The sequence below is a fragment of the Lissotriton vulgaris genome, chromosome 3_1 (genome assembly GCF_964263255.1).
Source record: "Lissotriton vulgaris chromosome 3_1, aLisVul1.2, whole genome shotgun sequence".
Lineage (NCBI taxonomy): Eukaryota > Metazoa > Chordata > Amphibia > Caudata > Salamandridae > Lissotriton > Lissotriton vulgaris.
The window spans coordinates 769918983-769930769 of record NC_141689.1 but is presented as its reverse complement, the minus strand read 5'-3'; the positions used below and the strand labels follow the sequence as shown (position 1 = coordinate 769930769).

Sequence of the window (11787 nt, the reverse complement as noted above, 5' to 3'; positions counted from 1 at the left end):
GCGTGACTCCTGGGACTAGAGTCCCCGTTTTGGAGAGGGTGACCGACTCCTCGGCGCTGACCGCTGTCTGCTGGATGCAGAGCAACGCTTCTCCGGCGTCGAACAACACATCCTGGACTCCGGCGTCGATCGCCGTCTCCTCGGCGTCGACCCTTTTCTCCTCGGCGTCGACTCCTCGACGTCGACCTCCTCTTCCGCGACCTCTCACGTCGCCCTCTCGACGTCGAGCGTTCCGCCTTCGACGACGAACGCCGCCGTCTTGATGGTCCCGACGTCGAGGAGCCCCTCGACGTCGATCGGCGGTTGCGCCTCAACGCCGATCAACGGTGTCGCCTCGACGGCGATCGCCGATGCACGTCAGTTCGCCGTCGGCGTCGGTAGGAAGATCTCGACGTCGACGAAGACGATGACGTCGACGGAGGCTTCGACGTCGGCTTCTCCTTCGCCGTCGAGCCGTCACGCCGTCTCGACCCGGAGCCCCGGGGAGAAGGGGAGCACGCCGTCGTCATCCCTCTCGACGTCGTCGTCGATGCCATCGACGTCGACGGAGAATGGGACCGTTTGCTGGACTTCCTGCCCCCGGGGAGCCCCCCAGGGGCCTCAGCTGAGGCAGAGGGAACCTTCCCAGGCTGCCCAGACCCACCTGCAGCCCGCAGACGCCTATCCTCCAGGCCAGCCAGCCTGATCTTCAATCTGTCCCTCAGGGTCCGAGCAGAAAGCTGCTGGCAGATGACACACTCCTCAGGGACATGATCTTCTGGAAGGCACACGATGCAGACATCATGGGGGTCACCCTTGGCCTTCTTCCTCTCACATGCTGGGCACTTAACAAAAAGGCCAGGCATTTTGGAGCCCCAAAACGCCTAAAACAGCACAAAAGAAAGAGAAGAGAACACCAAGAATCAAACTGTAACACTTTTAGAATTCAAAAGTGCAAAAACAATTCCAATAAACCCTTGAAAAAGGGAGAGCTCAATGCCAGGGTCCTGTAAGCAGGAGCCGGAAAAAAGAACTGAAGTAAGAGGGACCTGCTATGCATTCTGGGATACTGGGAGAAGTTCTGGAAAGTTCTCTTAAAGGCACAGTATCCTATTTAAGCCACATAATGGCAGCCTATGGGGCTTGTCTGTCCCTACCTTCCTCTCTATCATTCCAGAGTCTTTGACTGGGGGAGGCAAGTTTCTCTATGGTAGAAACTGCAGGCTGTTTTGTGTGTGGTGTTTTTTTTGGTGGAAATTCTAGTTGAAGTACTGGACAGTGTAGCCTGTGGATATAGGCTGCATTATTTGTCTTTAAATTCTCTCTTAAGTGTCTTTGCAGTTTCTGCATTATTTTGACAACTTAAGAGATTATTTTTGATTGCCGGGGTCCACGCACATGGGCGGGACTATTCACTAGATTATGACTATACACAGAGATCCCCTACTACAGAAAAGGTAATTTCCTGCAAAATCTGAGGTGACTCAATAATATGTTTTGTACTATATGAGGACATAATGTTATAATATATCTGTATATGGTCATACGGTTGTGTGTAGATCTGGGCATGAGCAAAGATAGCGACTATGCTTTCTGTAAATAGATAGGTACGGTCCGACATTTTTATCTTTTTTCACATTGTGAGAATATAAGCAATATAGTCTGGTGCCCCTCTTTTGCAATCTGCAATATAAAAGCAATAACATGGACAATGGTTCTCGATCTGAAAATAGTACACATTGCCAAAAAGTTATGCACAGAAAAGTTAAAGGTTAGAAAACTGTTTTCTGACATTGGTGGGCCGCAATGACATAGCCATGAGTTTAACCCTCATTGACGGTCTAGTTTATTCTCACCACATAAGCAGGATAGTAGGTATTCGCTTCTGGCGAGGGTTAGCCTTTAAACTGATGGAATAGACACAAACACTTGTATGCCTGTGCCAGAAAGAATTGGAAGATAGACCACGTCAAACATACTTGATAAGCACCACCGGCACAGTCCCCCGTTATAAGTGTAACAACAAGATGCATGGCGATAATACCCTTTCTTTATTTTATGACAGCAGGGTCAAGACGCACCCTATTCATTTTGTAACTTCTGTGGGGAGGAGGATCTTACCACCTGGATAATCGATCGTATGACTTTGTCCTGGTTACCCATATTTTGGTCAGTAGGAGACAGGTACTTGCCGGACCGTAGCCCGTTGAGATAAGATTCATGTCTCTGAATTTTTAAGCACAAATTAAATCTGGCACAAGGGATCCGGGATATACTCGCTCCTTGGCTATCCCTTTTTCAATAGACATACTGGAAAATATTTAGCGGTTAATTTGTTCCTGCCACTGATAGCTGGAAACACGTCCGACAAGGAGCGGTACTATATACATCAATAAGGTAGGGCTACAAGACAGCAGTTATATGATGTGGAGACATCTAAATAACTCACCAGACAAATTTGGGCCCACCCCAAATAAGCATCGACCGGCCCACTCTGACGTAGCAAATGTTTACTAGCATTGCACTGCTTTAAATCGTTCGGAGGACACATGTGCTCGTTTTGCGAGGACATGCATCAAAAGCATGTGGCTATTGGGGGGGTCCACTCATTTGAATGGGACTTGCCTGAGGAACTCAAAAGAAAATGGTCCGTCACTGTTTAAAATGCATGTTAGGTTTATAACCATCGATTTATTCCACATACGTATAGAGCAGGATCAGTGGCACAAAAGTATATGGATCTTTAACACTGCGAGGGGCACATAAGAGTATGGTTGTTTTTTTTACACTCACAGGATGGATGAACCCTTTTTAATAAGAATAAATATTTTGGGCACTTCACTGTATTTTCAAAAGTTATGAGTAACTGTGACTCTATATATGTTGAGTAAATACCCATAATAATAGTGGGTATTTTATGTTTTACTTGAGGTAACACTCGCGCTGTATTGTCCTAAGGAGGCCAGAAATTCAATAGACCGAAACAAGTCAACTTTTTCCTACATAAGGAGCCCACAAAAGATGGAAAAGAATAACTACAAAAGGCACCAATCTAAGGATAACACTATATTGGTCTGGGACATTAGATTGGGTGGTATTTGTTTACCCAAGAGGACGCCCTTTAAGAAAAGAAGTGGGCCGTCAATTTGTCTTGAAAAAAGAGTGTATATTTTCTGTATTGGTTAAGTATTTGCTGTATTATGGAATATGGTGAAAATTTATATTATTTAGCAATAAGAGAAAATAAAAATATGAATAAGAACCAGATTTGGAGCTATTTTGAACGGTTCGTTTGGTATGATTTTCTGAATTGATTAGTGAAGTTACTGTGACATTCCAATAGTTAATAAAATACTGTTGTTGATTACATAATAGCTACAATCCATCCCTCAGGGGCCCCTTCTTTGTATTACTTATAGTAATTAGCCAAGGTCTCAGTGGGTTATTTGGCTATTCCCCCATAGTTATATACAGAATTCACTAAGGCCAGAAATAAGGTGAAGTGGAGTGGAACATACTTTCACAGGAGCAAGAGAACCACCATGAACACCTATCAAAAGTGAGTTGACTTAGTCAAGTCTAAAGATAATCTTGGCCTGAACTATTGCATAGGAGTCAAACGGAAGAGTGAAATGTAATATTTTCTGCGTATGGTGCAATAGTAAGAGTTAGATTTGTACATTTTGACAATGTGACTTTGACATTCAGAGAAGAGTTTTAAATGGTGCCAGTGGTATTGGTACTATATAGGAGAAAAGGAGATGATTTGCTGTAAGAAAAAGGACAGTTCAGTCCTAGATGTAAGAATGAGAAGATATTGGAGAGAAAAGTAAGACGTATGTTGTGGAAAATTACTTTTGAGGAATTGGGAGAGCATAGTTTATCCAGGTCAATGACATTGCTGATTTCAATTTCCTGAAGAAAGAGGGGGCATCATCTGCCTACTGATAAATTATTACACTAATATCATTTAATTTGTCTTCCAGAAATCACATATTGACATTGAACAGTGAGAGCTGACCCTGGTTTACTATGGGATTGACATGGACATTTGTTTAGCACACTTCTACCACTAGTTGTATCTCACAATGCCTGTTCTTACCTTGTTCAAATTGTTTACAAGCTGCAGCATGCATATGTAGTTGAACAAGGATGTGGTTCTGTGTCTTTGTGGGTCAGAGCAAGGGTTTTTTCTCTCTAGAATAAGGCGCGCAGCTAAGAAATAACGCTAACAATTCAAAATAAATGGTTCCCTGCGTTTCGAGGTGCAAAAGGGTGAGGGGATCGGAAAGAACGCCTCTTTCTGTCCTGCCCTTTGGTGGCCTGACAATTCTACTGCCCCCCCCAGACCGTCACTACTGCAAGAAACCTCGGGGTACTTTTTGACTCTGATCTTTCATTTGACCATCATGCCACAACCGTGGCCGGCAAATGCTTCGGCATAATCAAATCCCTGGGAAAGTTCTTCGACTTTCTCCCCCTAGACTCTAGAAAAACGGTAACAGTAGCCCTCATTCTCTCGCGTGTGGACTACTGTAACGGCCTCCTGGCTGGAACCAAGAAGTCCACCCTCTCCAAACTACAAAGTGTTTTACACACTGCCGCCCGCCTTGTTTTAAAATTACCTCGCAAATCCTCAATCTCTGCAGCCCTAAAGACCTTACATTGGCTTCCCCTGCACAAGAGAATACTCTTCAAGATTCTCATCGTTGCCTTTCGGGCTTTTAACAAAACAGGTCCCATCTATCTTACCAGACGCTTCCCACACTACATCCCGAGTCGTTCCCTTCGCTCTGCCCAAGAAAATTTCATGACCTCCACCAGGTTCAACCTGAAGTCTAAAGGCGGTAAAACCCTAAGCACCCTGGCTATCAAAGCCTGGAACAGTATGCCCAGACACCTAAGACTTCAGACACTTGAGAAGCCTTTTAGAAAACTTCTCAAAACATGGATTTTCAATCTTCCCGACGATTGGACCAAATCTTCCATCTAGCCTCCCCCTTACCACTCTGCGACCTGGCTTCAAGGATTTTCAGCGCCATGATGCTCCTTCCGGAGCGAACGCCGCGCTCTATAAATACCCCTCCAAATATCCAAAATATCCAAATATCCAAAATATCCAAATAAGCCCTATAACCCCCCAGAAGAAGAACTAACAGATGCTAGCACTAGAAAGTTTACAAACGTAATACCCATTCACACTCTGAAATAAATATACAGTAGTATCGTTATTGTTGCGTAAAGTGTTTGTAGAGACAAAAGCTAGTAAAACACAGTTTAACAGTATGTAATTAGATAAATCCAGCGTTGATGTGAAGTGTCCTTTATTGTTCAGACACGTAAAAACCAGCCGACACGAGTTTCGTCGCGTGTGGCACAGTCTGCCTGCGACTCTTCAGGGCTGTACTAGGCGGGTACAAGGGCAAAAGGTCGCTCTGTCTGTGATAATTCCGACCCGACAGGGCCCTGGACCGGGTAAGGAACGTCTCGTCAGTGTGTGGAGACCCTCAAGAAGGTATCGGACCTGGGATCTAAACCTTCTCTTATTCACAATTGATTAGTGTTAGTTTGTGATAACTGAGAAGTCTCCCATTTATGTATGATTTCTTTATTTACACAGATTACTCAGATTACTCACTGTTTTCAGAAACAAAATAGTTTTGGAAATGTGGTGTGGAATCTGCAAGAACAAAAAATATATATAGAACAGAATGGGTAAATTGAGAAGAAGTTGCTAATGCTGCGCTAAACGTTCCCTTCGCATTTCATACTGTCCTATCACAACTCGTGTATTTAAAAAATGAAGCAAAATCTAATGGAAAGTCTAGCTTTTAACAACCCATAATCATAGGCGAATAGTTTGAATACTGATTAATATACAACAATGCACCTTTTCTCACTATTCTATGGCCTCGCTTTATGAAGCAACTGTTAAACTTATTCCAATTACATGTTTTGGTCATCTAGTAAGGAACCTATTAGACAGACGACATACAGAAGATTAGTAAACCTTAGTCATCGATGTGACTAGTAAGAGTCCCTTCGCACGTTATAAGAGCAGATCTTCCTAAAATATTGTTCAGCTTCTGATGCTTGCTCATGAAATGTTCCCCAACCTCAAAATTCGCACAAGTTTCCATTCACTCTGCACTCTTAAATTAAGATTTATCAGTTCTGCCAAATCATACAGTTTGAGGAACATTGAAATTAACACATTTAATTTGACTAAAACGCCACACTCCACTTTGAAATACAGCTTGAATAAACCTTAAATCCACTTAAGTAGGAAACTTCTGATTTTTACCTCCACATGTGAAGATACATAGGATATCTCCAAACTCAGTATTTTTAGCCCAAGTTCTTCTCTCAAGACATGTCCAAAGCCTGCTTACTGAGTTATATCCTGAAATCTCTCAGGAAACTCCTCTTTATCTACCTCTGTGTTACTAAACAGGAAAGCATATAGAACAGGTATCTCTTACTGTGTTTCTAAAGTATCATCAATTTCTACATCACAAGGTTTCCCAAACTTCTACTGTGTAGAGCGCCTACATATTTTACTTCATTCACTGTACGCACATTTACTTTAACAAACAACTCTAAGTTCTACTACCTCATAAAGCAGATGCAGGGTTTATCCTTACAATCACTTCCAAAGTTTGTCTACCAAAGCCTCTCCAAATACTATCACTTCCACGATGAGAAAGTAGTACTTACAATCTTACAACTAAATTATAGCTGTGGTGCATTTTCCACAAGGTTAGATGTAATTTAACTCTTGCATTCAAGTTGTGGTTATCACAAGAGCAAATTAGTTTATTAAAGTAGAAGTGGAAAAGTGAAAACCTGGCCTCCAAATGCTCCCAGGCACATCTGATGATTTATGATCAATTAATGGAGAGATACGCCACAATGACAAGATGGCAAGGAAATGAGGTGCTCCATGTCCACCACTCTGCCACCGTAAGAGGTTACTTGAGTCATGATATAAACATGTATAAATGATGTTCAGAATAAAATGCAACACAGTAACAATTATGCAAAGATACATTAAGTAAAACTCCAAAACACTGACTTGAAAAAAACGTGGACCGATATTTTTAAAACATGAAGGCAGCACATAGGTATAGGAAGAAATAAAACTTGCACAGGGAGGGGTTTGAGAGAGGATGACAGGATGTGAGTATCACATTCTTCACCTCTTGCAGCATTGATAAAACACAGTCAATAAAGGAGAAACATGGGGACAAATGTTAACCTGTTTTCAATCTTAAGGACATGGCCTTCTTCGTTTTGTTATTGACCTGCTACCTTTTATAGGTTTTAACTAATTATTCCGATCTCCCATAAAAGGACATTTAATCCCATGTTTAAACATATCCATAAAAATCATCAGTCATTTTCTCTGGCTCCGATGTGTTCCTCTACTACAAAGGCTCCTTATCAAGGTTACATCAACCCTAAATCTAAAGAGAGACATCTAGAACAGACCAAGGTTAGATTTCACCAGCAGCACAACTACAAGTAATGTCCATGCCTCTTGGGAATTTCTCCCTGAACAGGGGAAGTTTTAGTGCAAGGTGGACGAATACTCCACACAATCTCTCCCAGCATATCCAGGAATGCATGCAGGAAGGTTTAGCAGCCAGTTGAAGTCTCATAATGGTCCTTCTCAAAACCGATGTAGCCATGGTGTGCCTGTGATGCTGGCTGCCATCATAAAACCATTAATAAAAGTTTCAACAGCTTCACACCAATCCTTCCACTTGGTAAAGTCTTCTCTCCTCCGATTAGGCGACTCAAGGGCCCAGAAGGTGCTGAGCAGCTTTCTGTGAGAATGTATAAAATATACCCTGAAATACTGAGATGACTGGCAGCACTGTGTGATCTTCCAGAGTCTGCATCCTAAATAGGCAGCCAGACCAGCCTGCTATACTGGTGCTTCTCCCAGTCGCACACCGCCAAAGAATGTTGCATGTTTGCTCATGTTAACGGAGATATCAGCATGGACCATCTTTACTGTGATCTTTTGCTTGGCTTTCAGAAGGCAAACGTCAGCGGTATAGCAAGTATTAAAATTGGTCTTCCTTGTCTCTATACTTCGGGTGCCCTGTAGGAAGGGTACGCCATCCACCAGGACCTAATAGCTTACAAAGTCGGAGAAGTTGAGGTAGTAAACTTCTACCTGACTATAGATGAGGTAGGTGCCGTCCATCAGCACCCTCCAGCTCCCCTCTTCGGGGGTGCAGCCTGAACACCTTAGAATTCATGGCGAAGCTCACCCAGTCATTTAGGACTCCACCATTCTTGACTTGTACAGTAGAGCCAGAGCCCTGGAGATGCACCACAGCAGGCTGCATCACTCTAGCAGGACCTTTATCTGCACCGGAGGGCCCCTGCACCACTGGTGGGCCTGGAGGACCTGGTGCTCCAGGGGGTCCTGGCCCAATTGGTGTAGACCCTGGCATTCCAGGGAGACCTTAAGGTCCAGGAGGAACAGGTGGCCCTGTTGGTTCAGGGGGTCCTGTTTATTTGCTCTTTGATGAACTTCCCCCTTCTGACCCTTAACTCAGTTTGCTCCGCTTACTTCTACGGACATGTTTGCTCACTTCTAGATGTGCTTCTACCTCAGAACCAAGACGATTCAGCAATGCCAACTGACGGCAGCGCGGCTCGCTGTCGCCAGGGTCCCGCTGCTGGGGGGCTGCTGTGTGCGGGCCCCCACTGCTCAGCTCCCGTCGCAGCTCTGCCCGCAGCTGGAGGAGGCCCCCGAGGGTGACTAGATGCAGCGCCAGATATAGCGCCAGAAAGCCCAGCAGCAGGCGCCCCCGGATGCGGGTCGGGGGCCCGAGGGGTCATGTCACCGGGAAGCAGGGGGGCTGTCCGGGATCCGCTTCAACCAGCAGCGACTGCCCCATGCCGCAGAGCCGAGAGCCGTGAAGACACTGCTGGGAGAGCCTGGACCCTGTGAGAGCAGAGGTGTCTGTAGCTAGGCTCACCAAGGATGTAGGCAACATACCAAGAAAGAAGATGCAAAGCTAAATACGAAATTGAAGAGGTGCTGGATAAAATGGTTAAAACATTCAAGAGCATACCAGGTGGCGGGAGTCAGAACACTCATATAATGCATACATGTTCATCACACTCAATAGTTTCCACAGCCATATGTAACACACAATCTCTCTAGGAGAATAAGGAAGTATTTTGTTCAAAACAGATTTGGAATATAGGTGCTAAACTTGAATAGAAGATGTCAAAAACTCAAAATGAGATAAAATTAAGTCTAATCTGACGTACAAGGATCTCTGGTCAGACAACTCAGCCATGGGAAAAAAAAGTGGCTTAATAGATGTCTGAACTCCCCTCCTTATCATTCTATAATGTCTTAATGTTAGTATTCCCTGAATTATGATTCAAGTATACCAAACTACCCAGGAAGTGATTCTACTACTAAACATGCCCGATTTGTGCAGGATGAATCCAGATACAATGGCAGAAAATCATCTTTTAAGAGTGGCCAAACCCCTGTGTGCCAATCTGAAACTGATGGAGGATAGTACTGTAATGAGGTAGCATTCTATACATTCAACCTTTTGCAGTAAAGTTGAGTCTTTAATCATCGTTTATGCAGAATGAGCAGGAGAAAGAGAAATCACTAAAAGTGAGAGAATACATTTAGTTGCAAACAAAAAAAGAAGCTTTTTTATCTGATGTTGGACCCTTCATTTTACAGTCTCTGCATATACATGAATCTCATACTATTACAAGTTCAACTTTATTGAAAGAATTGATTTAGACTCCCACAAAGATCAACAATATATCACTAATAGTAAAGTGCCTAAAATGTATAATAATACAGGCAGATTTCAAGCAATGAAATATACAATTCAAGACTTTTTTAAACATTGCAAGAAACTCTTAAGACATTTAAATATAAAAAAGCATACTTTTTCATTCAGCAGATAAGTAATGCAAATGCTACTTACCAGTATGCATCTGTTCTTGGCATGTAGGGCTGCTGACATTCATATCTGTGCATAGATCGCCACCTAGTGTTGGGTCCGGATGATTGCACATTGTTGTCCTGGAAGAGTCTTCGAAGTATCACGAGATAGGTGGCTCCTCCCCTGGACTACAGTGCGCATGGGCATCGCCTCCATCCCCAGATTGTTTTTAGCCATTGGCAGAGATGGAGTGAAGAATGTGAGTGATGACCATGCTATGAGCATATGTATATATATGAATGAATACTGCAGCTGCTACAGGCGCCGGGGAGGAGGGTGGGCGATATGAATGTCAGCAGCCATACATGCCAAGAACAGATGCATACTGGTAAGTAGCATTTGCAGTTCGAGGCATGTGGGCTGCTGAATTCATATCTGTGCATAGAATACATAGCAGTCCCTCCATTATCGGCGGCCGCCCGTGCCAGCTGCAGCGGTCTGAAAAAGTGTTTTTAGAACAGCTTGACCAACAGCTGCCTGCTGTTTGGAATGCACGTCTACACAGTAGTGCTTAGTGAAAGTATGTGTGGTAGACCATGTGGCTGCTCTACAGATATCTTCTAAGGGAATGTTACCTAGGAAAGCCATAGAGGCCCCCAGCTTCCTGGTGGAGTGGGCCCTCGGTGGGATAGTGAGGGTGCGTTTAGCTTTAGCGTAACAGATCTGAATGCACTTTACTATCCACCTAGCTATCCCTGCTTTTGAGATAGCGTTTCCCTTGTGGTGTGTGGCAAAAGCAACAAAAAGTTGCTTGCTTTTGCGAAAATCTTTTGTCCTGTCTACATAATACATCAAGGCCCTCTTAACATCAAGGGTGTGGAGCATGCGCTCCGCCAGCGTCTCCGGGTTTTGGAAAAACACCGGCAATTCAATTGTCTGGTTTAAGTGGAATTGGGATACCACTTTGGGTAGGAATTTAGGGTTAGTGCGGAGCACCACCCTGTTAGCATGTACCTGGAAGAAAGGTTCTTGGATGGTGAGCGTCTGCAGCTCGCTAACCCTCCGTAGCGATGTAATTGCTACTAAGAACGCAACCTTCCAAGTCAGAAACTGAAGCTCACAAGAGTGCAGTGGCTCAAAGGGAGGACCCATCAGCCTCGTAAGAACCACATTGAGGTTCCATTCTGGAGCTGGTGGGGTCCTTGGTGGAATGACCCTTTTGAGTCCTTCCAGAAAGGCCTTGATAGCAGGGACCTTGAAGAGTGACAGGTGTTGTCTATTCTGGAGGTATGCTGCCATAGCAGACAGGTGAATGCGGATGGAAGAGTATGCCAGATTGCATTGATACAGGTGGAAAAGATAGCAAATGATGTTTTGAATGGAAGCATCTAGAGGGTCAATATTGTGGTTAGCGCAGTAGATGACAAACCTCTTCCATTTAGCCGCATAACAAGCTCTGGTAGTGGGCTTCCTTGCCTCCCGAATGATGTTCATGCAATCGGGAGGAAGATTGAGGTAGCCAAACTCTAGGACTTCAGGAGCCAGATCGCCAGGTTGAGCTGTTGCGGATCTGGGTGCTGAATGTCGCCATGGCTCTGCGTCAGAAGGCTGGGAGTGAGATGAAGCCTTTGATGCGGCACCACGGACAGTTCTAGAAACGTGGTGTACCATGGTTGGCGCGCCCACGTTGGAGCAACCAGGATGAGAGTCATCGAGTGCTGCCTGAGCTTGCGTGCCACCAGCGGTATCAGAGGTGCTGGGGGAAAAGCGTACGCAAATCTGCCTGACCAGTTCATCCACATCGCATTGCCCTGTGACTGGGGGTGTGGGAATCTGGCGGCGAAGCTTTGGCATTTTGCGTTCT

At 44.5% G+C, this 11787-nt stretch overlaps 1 pseudogene; it reads right to left on the bottom strand.

Annotated features, from left to right (window-relative positions):
• Positions 1 to 7909: 7909 nt before the first annotated feature.
• On the bottom strand, positions 7910 to 8838 carry LOC147727018 (uncharacterized; annotated as a pseudogene).
• Positions 8839 to 11787: the final 2949 nt, after the last annotated feature.